Genomic DNA, 18,477 nt, shown 5'->3' on the forward strand with positions numbered 1-18,477 from the left:
GGTCTACGCGCCTGTCTCAGCAAGCGCACGTGTAATATTTACGGGTCCGTAGAGTCGCAGCAAAGCCAAGAATTTCACCTCCATTTGTGCCTCATCAACTGTCCTGTCACGGCGTCGCGTGTTCAGTGAACGTACTGTACACAATCATCACCTGAGCCGCGCCGCCGTGCTGTTACACAACGCTTTAGAGAGCTGCCGTGTTCAGGCTCAGCTCGGCTGAAAACAAGATTGGCAGTGCGCGCGCACACACACACACACACACACACACACATGCTCGCTGGGTAGCTGAGGTAAAACAGCTCTCAGTAGTGTGTGTTGGCAGACCTGCAGGTGTGCCCACTCAGGCATCTAACTAGATAAAGAGAGGAAAGGTAGAAGCACGATCAGGCTGCGTGTGGCCAAACACAAACAAAAGCCCGGCTGCTTGCTGCACACACACCTCTATTAGCGACACGCTACACACACTGCACACTTACATTTACATTACATAAGCCTGAAGGCCGAAATAATAAACAGCGATTTCAACGCGGAATCAATTAAAATTGAACTGATTCAGCTTGTTGTGGCATTCTAAGACTTGTTTAATTATTGCAAAACAGCCTTTCTTCTAAATAACAAACATCAGTCACAGTGATTAAAGCTGAAAGCTCCACTGGAAACCTCATTCAGTATCTATCCTACAATGACTTTATTAAGTTAGGGGCCGTTTCTAGTTTACAGTGGAGAGATTGGTGACCTGCTGGGCTGTTGTGAATTACAACAATATGCAGCAAATACAAAACATCAGAGCCAGTTTGTCTGATTTACCCAACAGGACCAGGACCCCAAGCATGAGGACAGTCTGAAATATAGCTGCGCATAATGGTAGACTCCACTTTAATCAAGGCTATTTTTAACCACTGTTTTGGATTTTCAAAGAGTAAGGACTTCTTTAAAACAAATGGTTTACATTCGTATTTCTAACCTTGGTTCGCGGCTTCAAAAAAACATTATTTTGTTCAGAGCCGTCCGTGTCTGTCTGCATGCTGGTTTTATCTCTGCTGTGTGGTTGCTGCTTCTACTAGTTGAATTTACTTAATAAATCTGTGTCTCTCAAAAGTAGGGATACCAGTATCGATATCGGTCCGATACCAGGCTTGAGTACTCGTACTCATAAGACGGCCACAGATACTATGACACTGATACCGCTTTACAGCAGCGCGGGGTTTACGGCACTTCACGGCAAGGCGCGGGCGGCCAGTGAGGAGCACAGCTTGCTCAAAGGTGTTTTTAACGACACATCCTACGTGGTGCGGCCGCGGCATAATGTGCTTTTTATATCATTTAAATTAGAAGTCCCCAAAAAAAGTCCCCTATTGTCGGGACGATACGGTAATTAACTGTCTATAATTTTACCAAGCCACAGAGAATGCACTTGTAAGAATTTGAAAGAAGACTGGAAAACTTTCAGAAAGCTGTGGCGTAGCACTTTTGTGAGGCTGATGGTGTATGACTGAAATCAATACTATGAGAGGACAGCTGGGCCAACACAGAACTATCAAGATCTGACAAATGAAACCGTCCTCCTTAGCAAAGTCACACAAAGCGGAGCGAGAGTCGGCTGTGGATAGAAATGTTCAAAGTCGGGTCGTCGGCTCCGAGGCAAAAGGTCATACAAAAGCTCCAAAGACTGCATAAAGGAGGGAAGACAGGAGGAGGCTGGCTGAAAGGAAAGAGAGAGAGAGAGAGAGAGAGAGAGAGAGAGAGAGAGAGAGACAGAACAGTAAGAGGTCACATCTCAAACCTGTTCACCCACAAGGCGTGTGACACATGGCTGTGTCAGACCGACTCGGCTCCCAGCTTTAATTGCCTGCTGCACACTCTGCTAAGCAAGTGCGATGGAAATGATCCTGAAGAGGACGGAAATAACATGTTGGATGAGCGATGAGACATTTAGTTTCACGGCAGAAAGTCTTGAATGTCTGGTTTTTGTTCAGATAGATTCTAGCAGTTGAAATGTTTCGTTGTCAGAGTTTTTTTCCCTTGAAGGAAAAAAAAAAAAAACTGTTGTCAAAGGTAAAGTACTAAAAGAATATATTACTGAATACATGTCTTGAAGTTTACTCACATTGGAATAATGAAGACGGGTAGTTGTTGTTTTTTTCTAAATGAAATATTGATGAAAAACTGAATATGGCAAACAAACTAAAGATAACAGTTAATTAATAAAGTGTATGTTATATTTCACAGAATACATTCCATCTCATTTTCTGAGTGGCGGTATGCTATTCTTTTTTTGTTTTTGTTTTGCCGGATACTTCATGTGAATGATTGGTTCATGGAAAAGTAGTAGGATGTCTAACTTACTTTATTTACACCAAAAGACACCAACAACTTACTTAAGAAAGGAAGTTTTCACTTGAGTTTCTCAGTTGTGCCTGTAATAATGTGACCATACTGATATCAGCGCAGTATGGATCCAACTGATTCACTTAAGTTCAACTCAAGTTCAAAAAACTCAAAAAGACATTTTCATTGAAAGCTTGAACTGAATTAGATTTTATCCTTGTAGTTATAGAAAATTCATTAGGAAGAATAGGCTCTATAATCTGGATTATAATACTTTTCAGTAGAGATGCAACGATACCACTTTTTTCCTAAATGAGTTACAATTTTTTGTCACTCCTCCATTGAGGTACCGAGCACTACGGAACGATCCCTCTGTGATTGGTAGTGGCGGTTGGCACTCTCAACAAGCCCTAATATTTAAATAGCTCATCGATGGTAAACCCTCATGATGTTGACCGTGTTGCACTCACTGGTTGTTTTGTTAACTCGGTTTATTGGAATGTCGGCACTCCACAGCACCGCGGTCTTTCTACGAGGTGCAGGCGCTCCTCTCAGTAACTGGAGGAGATTCAGCTGCAGCTGGACGCTGCTGTTCACAATGAGAAAGTTGTCCAATGTGTCACAGAGATCGGAGGCTCACAGCTTCACTCAGACGCTTGAATTCCACATTGGTCCCACAACTACTGTTGCGTATTGACGTCACATACCCACCCACATTTTAACGACACTCTGTGTGGTGGGACTGCTCAACAGAGGTGTACGGTGGCCCAGAATGGCCAACAACACAACACAACAACAAAAGTCGCAACACAACAACAAAAGTTCTTAAAAGCTCTCCGACTGCTGCGTCCTTCCATTTTTGCATTTTGTTGTTGTGTTGTGGCTTTTGTTGTTGTGTTTCAGCTTTTGTTGTTGTGTTACGGCTTTTGTTGTTGTGTTGCGACTCTTTGTTGTTGTGTTGCGGCTTTTGTTGTTGTGTTTTTGATTTTGTGGTTGTGTTGCGGCTTTTGTTGTTGTGTTGCAGCCTTTGTTGTTGTGTTGCGGCTTTTGTTGTTGTGTTGCAGCTTTTGTTGTTGGCCCTTGTGGGCCACCGTAGAGGGCCCCAGCATGTACCTCGCAGTGAGGGCGAAGCTTTACACACCAGTGATAGGTTGGAGACCTGTCCAGGTGTATCCTGCCTCCGTCCATAGTGAGCCGGGATCGGCTCCAGATCATTTAATCCACATTTCAACTGCACTGGTTCCCATTAGTGATGGGCAAAGCAGTTCTTTAGATGTTACTGAATCACTCAAATAAGTTCATGAAGAAGGTTTGTTCAAAAGATTCGTTCAGCAAACTGTTGATGCTCTCTTCCACATGAAAAAATCTGAACGTTCGAATAAAATTCTGACTCAGTCTTCAAAATGCTGGTGAAAAACTACCTGGACTGTTTGGCCTTCGGACAAACTATTTAACCAACACTGAAACTCAACAATGCCCAAGTGTTTGTGAAGTTCTGACCTGTGGGGAATGTGCTGAAAGAAAAGTACTTCCTCCACTATTATTCCGCCACTTCACATTTCTCAAATGAAGACGTGATCCCAGCTGACCCTCCACGGTGAATGTTTACTTGGTTTAAATGTCAGGATCTGTGAAACGCCGAGTTTTAATGTATTTGCATGAGGTGTCCGTAAACCTCGGGCCTGCCTCAGAATTGGAATGAGAAAAATCATTGCCATTCATCCCCGACCCTCGTTCAGAGGCGTGTGGAAAACAGCCTTTCTTGTGAAGTCGCCAGTAAACCTCACCCAGAAGAAACGAAGGCCTTGTTCTTGGACTTGGATTGAACTTTGAGGACGCCCACAGCGGCGGCTCGCCGCGTCCTGCGAGGAGAGCGCCGGGCAGAGGTGAGGGCCGCCAGGTGAACAGTTTGCAAAGTGAAAGAAAACGGAAAAGTCCGGGAACAAAGTCGCAGGCGGTGAAAAAGATTTATTTGGCAGAGCGGCGCATCGGCACGTACGCTGCGGCAGGACCTCACCTCGGGCACGGACGGTTCCTGCACTGTCAAAGCTTTTCAAACAACCTGCAGACACACTCTCCACTGCTCGGAGCAGATTCCTTTCAGATTGATAGATGAAAAGAAAGTTCCACCGGGAGGAGGAAAAAAAAACCTCATGTAAGGATGATTGTGACAGAGCCCTGCTTTCTACATGTGTTTAGATTGTTGACATTCACCTTTTCAGTAGTTTTCTTAGTTTTTAGGCCTACTTGAAGAAAATGATCAATTGTTTCACGGAAAAAGAGAAGTGTCGCTGTCAGGGATCTAACCTCTAATTAAATTTCCAGGTTTCCTCCTTCCTGTCCCCTGGACCAAGTGTTTTGTTTTGAAAGGATGATGATTGTTATTTTGTTCTGTATGCTTTCAAAGCTCTTGTTTTTAAGTCCACGCAGTTGAATTTTGGAAAACCAAGAAGGAAAGTGTGCAGGTTGTTGTGTAGTGGAGTGAGCGGTAATATTCAGTTAAGTCTTGTCTCTTGTTTACGTCAAACTTTGTTGATTTTACTCTTTCGGTTGATTAGGGAAGTTGGACCCCTGAGAGAATTGGGTGATTATTTGGGATGTTTGTTTTTGATAGAGCTCATTCCTAGAACGGCGTTTAGGTCGCGTTCCAGCAGCTCCTCGGCTCGGGCGGGAACATAAATTGGGGGCTTGTCCGTTGTTTTTTTAACTTTTCCTCACTTTGTGTTGTTGTTTTTTTGTTTTTTTTCTGGTTGGTATTTTTTTTTCTGTTGGGTGTGGCACAATGGAGTTTGAAGATTTCATGCAGTTGATACACAATTCTATTTATCAAATGAAACCAGATGATGGGGATCAACATTTGTCTTAAAGACATAAAAGCCTGGATGAGCTGTAATGTTTCTACTTCTGAACTGAAATAAAAGCTCATAAAACACAAGTTATTATAATTTGGCCCAAAACATCCGGGAGAGAAATGATCTAAACATAAAGAAATAAACAAATATAAGCAAACAAACAGAGGTAATACTGAGAAATAATAATGCCATCATGGAAAGAAAAAAGTATCCATTGCTCCATCTTACTCAATCGTTGGAAAAGAACATTAGTTTCCATTCAACCTAAAAAATTGTGATTGTTTTTAAATAAAATCTCTATTATTTTGTCCAGAAGAATCTGCAGATGTACTTTATTTATAACTAAAGAGAGGACCTTTTTCCTTTTCCCTTAATGAAATGTGCAACGCTTGGTCTAAATACAAAGAAATCCCTTGTGCATATTAACATTTCTCATTTAAGATTTTTTGATATTTTAATATTCCATCTCAATCTATTCTGTGCGGATCAACTGTAAAGAATTCCCCTCTGGGATTAATAAAGGGGGCCGCATGGTGTGGCAGTGGTTCGCTCTCTCTCAGCTCACAGAAAGAAGGTTGTGGGTTCAAACACTGGCTGCAGAGTTTGCGTGTTCTAACCGCGTGTGCGAGGTGTTCCTCTGCTACTCTGCTGTAAAATCAAACGGATTCTGATGGAGACGGCATCCAGTACCCCCGAGCCTCACCAGCTGGGGACCTGACCACACGTCACCGTTGTTACCACTGTGAAAGCCGTTACAGCTTGTTTACGTGCCGATGACATCACCAGTCTATGAAAATGGCTTCCAGAATCGAACATTTCCACAATGTCCCTCTCTTACATCTGAACAGGATAAAGAACTTTTCTGAAAGGCGTCAACCTGCACATGCGCAATGATAACCATGGATTCGAGAGCGTCCATGCCGTTAACGTTTACCACGTCATCATCTGCATCAGTTGAGATTGAATCAAATGCTGACTGGACCTTAAATGATGAACACTAAAAGCAGCAGGCATGTTTACACTCATTGTTCTACTTTTTGGTTTGGAATACATTAGGAAAAACACACCAAGTAGTTTCCTCACACCCAAACTCCTGCATTTTGAACATTTCTGATGTTCTTTGGTCTGAACGTTCAGTGATACGAAAACGGGCATGCAAAAACACAATTTGACAAAACCTCCTGTCTCCTTGGTCGCCTGTAATCTCTGCGCGGCCACATCGACTCTGCCTGCGTGCTCCAGGGTATTTCAAGAAGTACGAGGCTGCTGCTCGGAAAATGAGCCCCCCTGATGTAGTCTGATGGCGTGGCTGTCGGCGAAGGAGGCAGGTACGTATCACTGCAGCGGCAGCCACAGGATACAAGATTTGTTCACTTTAGTTCTTGTTTCATGGAAATGATTATTCTTGGAAGCGCATGGAGGCGTAGGGGAAATAAAGGAACTGTGGGTTTCATGTCAGACACGTCAATGTGAGAGAAGAGCACCAAGAATAAATCCTTTAAGAACACAATGTCTATTTCAACAAGTGAAGGGTTTATTCAAGGAGAACCGCCTGCAGGCCTTATCACTTTTCATGTCGTGGGTCTACGGCGACAGCAGCTTTGCGTTTAAGGTGATGCTTATCACTCTTGTCATCAGTGTATTCGAGCTCCAGATTAGGATCTGTTATTGATCCGATGCAGCCGAGTCACTTTGGCCCGTCATTTGCTGAGACTGCAAGTGTAACATCTTTTGTCAGATTGTACTTCCTTCCAACAGGAAGAGCTTTGAGTCATGAGAGGATATTTCGACAGCAGATAAGGTTCTCTTCCCTCAAGCAGTCCATTAGCTCAGGTTCAGGATATGAAAAGGTGACTGTAAAAGAAAAATCCGCTCATGGATATCTCACTCTGTAAAAATCCTCATTATCTGGAGTCCACATTTTCCACCTCCCTGTCCTCATCAAACAGTCATTTCGTCGTAGTTTCCCCCAAATGAAAATGCATGAGAAAGTAGTGGCTACGCCTGGACTCTCTGTAATTATCTCTTACTGGAGAGATGAGTTTCAGGAAGAAATGGATTCAGAAGACGAGAAGATAAAGCTCCAAATTAAGTCATTGTCAAATACTTTTCTGAAACAATAACTTCACATCATCTTCATTTGATTTCATCCATGTACCGTGTCCACAACTGTTTCACGTTCAACTAACTGATGCAACGTCAATGACTGAATCAAACCTTTAGACTTCAAACCAGGGGCGTCTGAACCACGGCCCGTAGGGCCAACTGCGGCCTGCAATTCATTTTTAATTGGCCCGCAGCAAATCCCAATAATATACTGTAATATTGGCCCATACATGAAATTTGGCTTGGCAGCACTGTTTTGTCCAGCCGTCATTTGGAAGGTCAGTTTGCATGAACTGTGAAAATCAACCAGGTGAGTGACCCTGTTACTGTATATTTCCATGGTCATAACACCCCTGGTTTAAACTGGATCATTTTTAATTTTTTTTATTGGCCAACAGTAAGTCAAAAAAATGTCCTATTTCCTGTTTTATGGCCTAGCCTTGAATGTAGTACTACTGAAACTAAACACTAGGTGGAGCTCAAACAAGACCGTTCAGGGCAATAATCTTATAAAACAAGAATTACTTGGAACAAGGGTAATGATGTCACCGCATCATTTGGCACATCGGAGAAAACTGAACATTTTGGGGTTGGCTTGACTGCGTTATGACGAAATCGCCACCTTTTCATGACACAGACCTTGACCTTTGACCCGATCGCTCTCGAGATTTAATGGAACCATGTTTGGATGAAGGAAAATCATCCCTGAACTCAGGTCATAGTATATGATATTATTTGATAATATAACAAAATAGTTTTTGCAAAAGCATACATCGAAACCAATAAATAAATACAAAGCATAACCTAACAGAACTTTCTTTGGCGAAGGTAATAAGGACTGATTTTCTGGAACTCACAGCATCAACCCTGCAGGAAACTCCTATTTGTTGATAAGGTTCTGTTTCCTCACTCTGAGGCTCCGATGTTACCTTCAGAGAATTAAAAGTTTCAAGGTGATGATACAAGCAATATAAAACAGAGATAATACAAGCACAGGAATAAACAAACCTATAACCCAGACTGTATAACTCAGAACAGCACAGTCTCTTAACCTAAAACTAAATGTGCGCCGATGACGTCCATGTAACACGTATGTTCCTGTGACGCCGCTCTCCGGGGTCACGACGCATTCTGTTCACACTGCCAAGCCTGTGTGGTCTGTCGCGTCCCTGAAAACCTCGGGGAAGTAGTTTGAGTTTAATTCATACTTCAACACTTGTGATTGGATCACTGGAAAAGCATATTAAGTTCCAGTTCTGAACCCAACTCGCATCAGTCCTCTCGTGTGACGGCGTTTAAACAGCTGGGGTGAAAAAGAGCAGAGGGTTTTACGAAAATGACACTTGCACCACTTCAAAGGCAGAGTGTAAATGTCAGATAATCCCTGAGAAAAGCTTCTTCGCTTCTTTAAAATGAGGACAGAAGTCGCTGTACGCCGCCGAGCCATGTTTGCTCTGTCTCGGCTTCCAAATGAAGCTCTTCACTTCGATGTGCACACACAACTGTGGAAGTCAGAGTTGAAGGCTGAAGGCTACATCACCTGAATCACCAAGAAAAAGAACCGATGTTCAGGAGCATCACGCAACCCAAAGAGGAAGAAACACAATAAAACACAATGTGATTGTTCCAGTTTCTGTCAGCCGTCCTCGTGAAGCTCAGGAAGAGGAGCTGAGTGAGAACAACCTTCACAGAACAATGGGCCCATTCGAAATTATTTTGTCTCGTCATGGAAACTACTCAAATCAGAGGAATAAAACGTCCTGCTATTATACAACCGAGAACAATCAGGTTGATTTCCATGTTCTTAAAGGAGTCATATTATGCAAAATCTACTTACTAAAGGTTTTCCCACAGTAATAATCGTCCCCATGCCTGGAATGACGCCAAAGAAGTGAAGAAAGTCTGTCCTCTCTCTCCCTGGCTTGTTTCAGTTTTTAAAAAGTGTGTTGCTCCAACCAGCCAATCAGAAATCAAACCCTATATAGTGTCTTTAGGGGGTTTAGCCAATCACAATCAAGGTAGGCTCCTCCCCTTGACTCCTCCCACAATTAGGCAGCTCTGCTCTGGCACATGGCACCACGAGAGGAAGTACCTCCTCCTCTTCCCAAGATGGGCATGGGTGGGCGGAGTCCGCCCAGCTCACACAGACACAGCAGATTCTGAATGTAGCTCCTATGATCCAATATTCAAATGGAGGAAAATCAAGGAGAAGCTGGATTTGGGGTAATAAACTTTGAATACAATGTTTTTGGACCAACAAAACTCATGTGAACGTGTTGAAAAACTGTAGAATATGACTCCTTTAACGCTTCATGCACTATGAAAGGGTTGAAAACTGAAGAATAAACCTTTTTGAAACTATACATTTTGACATGCTTTTCAATGAAAACCTCATGGATGGATGGATGATAGATGGGAAGAAATTACTCACTTGGTAAAAACAAACAGAATCACACACACTTCATGTTTTATTTCCAGAAGATCATTACTTGTTTCACATTTGATACACAACTACTTACATTTGTCCTTCAATATAATGTGTTATTTACAGATTGAAGAGCCTAAACTTTGATTTTGGGCATGTACTTGAACATTAACGTATTATAACTTGCACCAGTTTTACTTGCATTTTATCAAATGTGTTGTTAAAGGAGCACAAACACAGTAGTTTCATGAGTATCATGAGAAACGTGAAGCAGAAGTCTCGACAAGTTTCAACAACCTTCAATACGCATGTTTGTACTTCTCACCTTCATAGTTCTTTTTTTCATCACGACCCTGGACTTTGGAAAAAAATCTGCTCATGGAGGTAAAGCTGGAAGAATATATATACTCTTGAGGTTTCCCTATCGAATGCTTTACACCTAAACTGAATGTTTGTGTTTGATTTTTCTTCTCTGAGCGATTCTCGACAGAAACTTCAGAGTGAGTTCATTAGTTGGTCTTTGTCGTGCGCTCAGATCCTGACTTCATTTAGAATTTTCTACTTCTAACAACACAAACTTAGAGGATGAAATGTTTTCTACCTGAAGAGATAATCACCGTCATTGACTCATCACAGTGTGGCTGATTGGTGTCTGTGTGATTTGAATCATCAACATGTTTGGTATTTCTTGTAATGAATTAGATTTTTTTGGGTTCAAAGTAATCTGACATTTCTTCGAACTACAACACACGTTCACACGTTTAAAAAAAAAAAAAAAATGCAGCTTGTTCTTTCCATCTCGGTTTGTGTGGAACAAAAATGCCAATCCAGTATCATTGTGGAGACACGATAAACAGGAAATGTTGGGGTCGGGTTGATGCCTTTTCTTCCTTATGATTAATTTTTTAGAAGTTGGAGGCAGAGGCAGTTTTACATCTGAATTAGTTGAAAGAGCTGAGGACATAGTATTCAAATGATGAAGGTTAAAAGAACAAACACACATGTGGCAACAGCTACCGACTTATCTAAACTAAAAGCATTCTTTCCTGCATTGTCATGCTGTGGTTCGGGGCCGACCTCTTGGCAGAATGGTTTTGACCCAGGCGCCATCAATTTTTAGTCTCCCCTCACACCCTGGCTGCAGAAATACACACAGGCAGTGAGAGTCATGAGGTCACTGAGGGGGCCGCCTGAGCTGAACTGTGGTGGGACAAACTTTACATGAGAACAACTAAACCACAAGCACAGTGTGAAAATATAAGACAGCAAAGGAAACAGGCCACACACACACACACACACACACACACTAGAGAAGGAACCCATACAGGCAGAGTCCTGAGAGCAAACCAAAGATTTGGATAAAGTTCCTACATCTCATTTTCTGAGAGGTAATTTGGAAGTTCAAGAGCTATGGCACCTTTTTCTCTCAACGTGTTTAGATTGTGTTTTTTCAATCTAAAATAAATCAGAAAAGGTACATGCTCTTGGGGGCCCTCTGCTGGTCATCAGGGGTCTCTGCATCGTGCCGGCCGTGCATGGTACAACAGCATGACTGCAGTAAAACTGACCTGTCCTCACCTGTCAAATACATTTCACACATTATTTATATCCTTTTATTGTTTCAATCTCAGTGTTGGAAAGCCAAAAAGTATATTTTGTCTTTCCTTGAATTGTGGCTGTTACTTCTTGGCACAATTAGTTAAAGGTGCCCATTTACAAATCTGGATTTTTTTTTTTTTTCAACCTCAAAGCAAGACGTTCAGCCCCCATATGGTGCAGTGGATAATCCTGCTGACCCAAGGTTCTGGGAGTTTGCACGTTCTTCCTGTGTCTTTCCATACTCAGGCTTTCTTCAGGCTCGTTGGGGATGGACTGGCCTGCTGTGTAGGGTGTACCATCCCTTTCGCCCAGCAGCATGGAAGGTGAACGAACGAGGTCAGAAAGGAGGTTTCTTCCTCTCGGTACTTGGCGGCTCGTCTTTTTGCAGCATGCAGTACTGTAGCACGGAGGGGATCAGCCTGTGGATGTGCTGAGGTGTTCCTGAAGCTCCGCTTGCTTTGATAGCAGCCATCAGATTGCCTGCACTGTGTCTCTGATGTCTCTCACCTTCCTTTGGACAACAGTGTCAGATTCTCTGCAGGGTTGAGGTCAGGACGATAATAGACTGAAGTAGTCAGGGCTTGAAAACTGTAGTCCAGATCCTCACTACTTCACTGGACGAGCATGAAGTACATTTTCTTGACGTGTGTAGTGTCACACACTCTCTGAACCAGACCAGCCTCGCTGAGTCTTCTTGTGAAGGTTGTCAGTCACTAAGTTTACATGCACAGAAGCGTCATCAAAATATTGTTCAAATCATCTTGCATTCTTGACAGTCGTTGGCGATATGCAGCAGGATGGCTACCGCAGCAACACGTCATCATCAGGGTGAAACGAAGCTGCATCGCGACGGTCCATCGTATTTCTCCTGGGACTCTGGACGAAGTCGGGACTGACCAACCGCAGGCATCCATAGCAACTGGTTCAGCAACATGTTACCAAAGAACATTCAGTTTGGGAAACCAATCCAACGTGATTGACCAACTGAATACAGTTCAGCTTTAGACTACCGGGTGAACAGAGAGCTTTGCCTCAAGCCTCAAGATACTAAAACTCCACCTTGTGTTTTTTTTCTTGATTCCTGAAAAAGTCACGCTCTTTTCCCACCGACCAACCACAGAGTCAGACTGAGTGGCGCAAACCCACGTCACCATAGCGACACGCGATTGGCTTCAGTTTTTCCACCTGGCCTGAAAATTCTCACCTGTTTGATAAGTAACTCCATTGTACAAACATTTTCTAACTCCTCTAGTGAATTTCCTCCCTTCCAAATCAGAACAGCTGGCAGATCTGAGCAAGCTCTGGAAGCATCGACAGGAGGTCGAACACGCCTGTCTGCCGACAGAACGAGAGGAAGCCCACTGTACTGATGTGTCTCGTGCTCAAATGAATCCCACAATGTGAAGCCACGACGTTGCATGAAGCCGTGTTACGTTCATGTTAACACATCAGCACTCGGTGTTACATGTCTACAGTGGACTGACTGATTCATCACTTCCCTGCTTCAAAGGGAATTCATCTTATTTATGCGTCTTCTGCTGCAATGCGCTTATTAAATCATGATAAATCAGAAGTTTACGAATGTTTAACGAGCAGACGTGAGGGACTCCTTCGAGAATACTAACTACATTAGTTCAGTACATTCAAAAATGTCTCCTAAATGCTTTCAGAAATAGAGGCAGATAAACACAAAGTAGGAGACGGAGGCTGAAGCTCAAATATAATATTCTGTTTCAACCCTGACAGAGTGCGATATCTCCATTCAGCGAGCAAATGCCCCCTAACCTTCTCCTCTGAATCGGTAATAAGACAGAGTCAGCGAGCGGGTTTAAAGTGGCTCCGTCTGACGCAACGGCGACTCAGACCACGGCCAGGACGGATCTGCAGCTCCCCGTTTAGAGAGGACAGGGGGGATTACATGACACAGTGGGCAATCCAATACGCTGTGCTGCGTGTCTGAAGATCACATACATGTAACTGCAAAAAGCTTTTAGGTGGGTTCAGCGGAGGGAGCGATACGGCTTCTCGACGTGTGCTTCCCCAGAAAAAGACACCAGTGGAAATGTAAAAATAGAGGGTACGATCAGGTGAGCGCAATGAAACCAATGTCAATAACATCAAAGAGGATGATGATCGATGTGCATATCTTTATACCGCTGGTATTCCCAGGCCTCTACCAGGTTCTCACTTGTTTTGTGGGGGGGGGGGGTAATAAAATGCATATCCTGAATCTCTCCCTCTCTTATATATACATGACAGACAGGTATACTGTATATAAGATATGGAGCAAACAAAAGAGTGCAAGGGAACTCTTTCATTCTGCGTCCATTGCGAATTTAAAACAATGAACGATGGCGCTCGGCTGGCGTTTGGAAGATGGCGGCTGAGCGTGTCGATAGCTCCGCCCCAGCCCATAACCTATTGGTGCTTCACTCTGGAACAGCCAAGAGCTCACTAATGCCTGCGTTTACACAGAACGGCGACAAGTCAGGAACGGAATCTCAGTTCTGGACCGAGGGACACAATTTTGACCTGAATTATATGATTCATGGCGTCACGGACAGTCATGACCCATTATCATGCGTTACAATTAAAAGCATGGAATGGTGGTGAATCATCACGATGTCTGTACGCACGGTCACCGATATTGTGATATTGTAACGTCATGAATGCAAACAACGTTTTTTTTTTTTAATGCTCTTTTGAAAGAAGAGCAGACTCTTACATTATGTGGGAAGAATGCTTGGCGCTACAATTCTTCCTCCTGTTGTTTACAGCCAGATTTGCATCAATTCACACGAAGCTATTCGTCTTGCACGTAGATTATGAGAGGATATTAAGCAATTCTTCTATTAGTTTTATGAAAAATTCCGCAACAAATACGATATTAATTCATTTTCAAGACAAATTGCTTGATTAACCATTCATAAATCTTTCTTTGGTTACAAAGTAGTGACAAATACCCAGTCTGCATTAGAGACGTTAATGTATTGTGTTTGTACACAGCTTTGCACGTGAAACCGCTGTGCGATGGCACATGTAGAAGAATCCAGTTTGGGTAAAACAGTGATAAGAAATATCAAGTGTGCGGCTGAAGCCGAGGAGATACTGAGCCGATACAAACACATCCAGGTGACCCGGCGAGCTCGCGGTCACCGTGACGCAGCTGATGTCAGGGCTCTTCCCGAGGACGGAGCGGCGTCGCTCAACACGTCACGCAGTCCCAGTTTAGGCTGACGTTGCGGCGTCACGGTGAGCAATGTGCAGGTTTAGCTCCCCTGAAGGGGTTATTAGTTAGCCAGAGCACACAGACGCAGGCTCGGTCCTCCCTAATGGAAACACAAAAACACACACAGATACACACACTAATGAAGGCTGCCTGCACACTAACTGTGAAATGTGAATATGGCCAGTGGCCTTTAATATTTTAAAGGAGTTTCCCTCCACACATTGTTTCAGCAGTGACACAGGAAAACCAAAATCATCCATCTAATGAAATATAACTATAGGCTGAGACTCACTGAGTCTTAACCGGGACTGTAAGTAAGATTTAGGTTTTATAATTTCTGCTTGGTTGGTGGATGTTAGTGTTTTTCTTGTCATTGTAGTTGTTGATATCTCCTCAGCCGTTTGTTCGTTTACTTCTTCTTCTCAATGCTTCCTTTCCCCCGCTGTACAGACAGAAATAAATGCGGGTGGTCCAACATACCAGTGCTTGTTCCTGCTTCTTCTTTTAATCTCAGACCTGAAAATAACCAAAAAAGACTACACCACCTTGTGGTGACATGCAGTATTACAAGACCAGACCTATTGCGTAAAGTTGTTTTGCGTGAAAATCACAAACTTTTGTTTTAGAGATCATGCCGTGACCTTGAATTTGATCTGAAATATTTCACTTTCACTTACAGCAATGGCATTTCTGACAATAACCGACATCTTATTATTTTCTGAAAACAGACTAAAGACCGAAGTGATTAAGACACCATCTGGTGGTGAAGAATAGTAAGATGAAATAATTTGAGTTTATCTTGCTTGGCAATCAACTCGCTATGAATTTATATTTTGAGAGGACTTTATTGCTGTGTCATCTTATTTTGATGGGAATATTTCAGTTTTTGGAGTTAGGAATGTTAAACGTCGGATCTTCTATCTTACACAGTTTACTCACGGCCAGCAGTTCCAACAAGCGTCAACTATAATTTTCAAATATAGTTTTTCATCTGTTCACATTTATTTTTCTTATAATCTGAAAAAAATTGCGTTGCCACATGATTTACCTTTTTAATCAGATTAATCACAGAGTTGCTGTGGGTTCATTTAGATTAATTACAAATAAAAATCATTAATTTTTAATCTATATTGATCACGTTTCATGTTAATAAAAAAAACGTGTTCAGAACAAACATTTATCTACATTGATCCTTGTCACTCCTTTTTCCTTTTGCTATGAACTGACTTGTTGACATTGTCCAAGAGGAGACACGTCGACTCTGGAACTGTCTGCAAACTAAAAGAACATGGCGGCTCGGGTCACAACCTTTGTCTTTGGCTACTAAGACAGTTCAGCAAAACGTTTTTCTGAAACCATTTGATGTTAGAAATAAGCGGTGCCGTTGTTGACTCTGACCTCATTGCCTCCTTTGCATAAACTGATCATGATGATGGATTAATCCACATTAACGTGTTAATTTAAACAGCCCCAGAAAAAAGTGTTAAATTGTAGTAGAACGTACAAAGCAGTATTGCAAGACTGAACACGCAAACTACACAGAGGAACATATCTGTGATGAGTCTATGATAGAATCTATGTTGTCACATTTTGTGTATTATTTCAATGTTGTCAAGTTTGATGTGTTTTATAAGTCTGAGATGATCTGCCTGCCTTCACCTGTAGTCAGCTGGGACTGAGTCCAGTGCACCGGGATGAAAGGGTGGATAAGGCATCCTCAATTTAAACGGTCTACTTACAAATGTTACTCACCACTCACTAACATTCCACACTCTGCTAGTTTTAATACAGTTTGAGCAGCCGTTTAGTAGATCAGGCTCATAATGCCAATTATATGTCACCTTTTCATTTGAATGGGAATTGTAAGATGGTCAATTCCTGTCCAGAAAGCCACCAGCCTCTAAAGGTTGTTCTAGAATATATTCCATAACAAGTGTAATTCCTTGGGGTGAAAGAGAGCGTGAGGAAATAAGATCTAATTCTAATACCATTAATGCCTCCTAATTAATGTCTACGGAAATGTTCCTCGTTAAATCACAGCGGTGCTTCTCCACTGGCTTGACTTTCACTTTCACTTTCCCTCAAATGAAACCACAGCTTTGCTTTTTTGATTCTCCAACCGACTGAAGAACCTTCACTTTCAGCTGCCCTCTTCCTCCCAGTGGAGGTCACACTTTTTCTCTGCTCGGACATGACGGATCACAGAGGTAACCCCGGTGTGTTTGAGCCTGTCAAACCGTCACTAAAGTTTACTGTGGCGGCATAATGACACCAGCCCTCCCCTTCCGCCTCCCCCTCTTTCATCACCTACCGGCAGCAGCCGGGGCTTCCTCTGGGAGAGGCAGAGAGATGGATGACAGAGGGGTGATAATGATGTGAAAAAGTGCCCTGACCTTGGGATGATTGGGATCATCGTCGGGGAGGCTTCCTCTCCCCGGGGCCGGGGTTGGGGTGGATCTCACATCACATCTTTACTCAGTGAACACACATCCTGTCAGGGAGGGAACATGCTTCAGTAGGCTCGGAGGCCACCACAGTTTTCCTTCCAGACAGTAACCAGGCGTATGGTCTCAGCTGGGTGTTTTCATTAACACAGCGGGCTGAATGTGGCAGCTCAATTTGATTCACAACCATGCTGCATGTTCAGTGTGCGCAGTGTTTTATGTCTGCTGTCAGGTCTGACTTTTAGATGTAGAAAATGGCATTAATGACGTGTCAAACAGATTTACTGTATGATGATGAATTCTGGAAATTCAACCTTGGAACAAGGAATAAAGACTGAGGTTTCCAGATAACATTTAAAAAAAAAAAAAAAAAGCTAAAAATGCAACAATAACAATAGTAGGCAGGTCATGTGAAAAATAAAGGCAAAAAAAAAAAAAAAAGCATGTTGCTTCCAGCTGACGCTTTAAATCTGTTGCAATTGATGAGAGGGTGTCAGAACTGAAATGTGTTGTAATTCATTATAATGGAAGGAAGATGGATTACACTCATAGGGCCACACGGTGGTGCAGTGGATACCCCTTTCACTTTGTACCAAGAGTGCCAGGAGTTCAAGATGGGGCTTTATTTGGTGCTTGCATGTTCTCCCTGCGCCTCCCCTTTCTTTCACAGTCAGAAAACATGGATCAATTTTATTAAAATGTAAAGACGATAGATTAGACTTATGCCAGTAAAGGTACAATATGTGGCGTCTGTTTACTTAGGGCATGAAACAATCGTCTAAAATGCAACTGCAGTTTATTCTATGTTGACGCTGCAGGAATTTAAAATATAAGTGAGCATGCCAGCGACCGGTCAACGAGCCTTGTAGTACGACGTGATACCACGTTATACCATTATAAAGGCCACTGATTGGCCGGGTGACGTGACGTCACGAGAGGAGTATGGAGACCAACTTTCCCCTCGTCGAGGTGGTACTATATTCTTATGGACTGAATTGAATACTATATTAAATAACTGAAACTGAGTCGAGGCAGGTCGAGTCAAGTTGAATAGTGGTAGAACTGTGTAATGGAAAAGTGCCCTGTGTGATGTCAGTCAGGCTATGATCAAGTGTGCTCTCTGTCCAATGAAATGGGTTAAAAAAAACATCATCAGCACTTAAAACATTTTTAATGCTAATTAATCGCATAATTTGCTGCAATTAATTGCATTTTTTTCTACTGAAGACTGAAACCCGCAATGGATATTTATTCATGGATAATCATGGAATTAATGTGGACTCAACACACATAAGTATATTTAGGATTTAGTAAATTTACATACAAGTATATTCAATTGCAAAGACTATTTTTAATAACATTCTTTCAGCTTTGACAGGACACTGTTTATCTCAAAGTTCAGCCAAAAAAAAACCAAAACAAATTTCTTATATCCAGTAACAGAGATAATATAAAAATAAATCCAGACTTATATGTTAGTGCAGGTTCACCACT

This window comes from Lipophrys pholis (genome assembly GCF_963383615.2).
Source record: "Lipophrys pholis genome assembly, chromosome: 1".
Taxonomy (NCBI): domain Eukaryota; kingdom Metazoa; phylum Chordata; class Actinopteri; order Blenniiformes; family Blenniidae; genus Lipophrys; species Lipophrys pholis.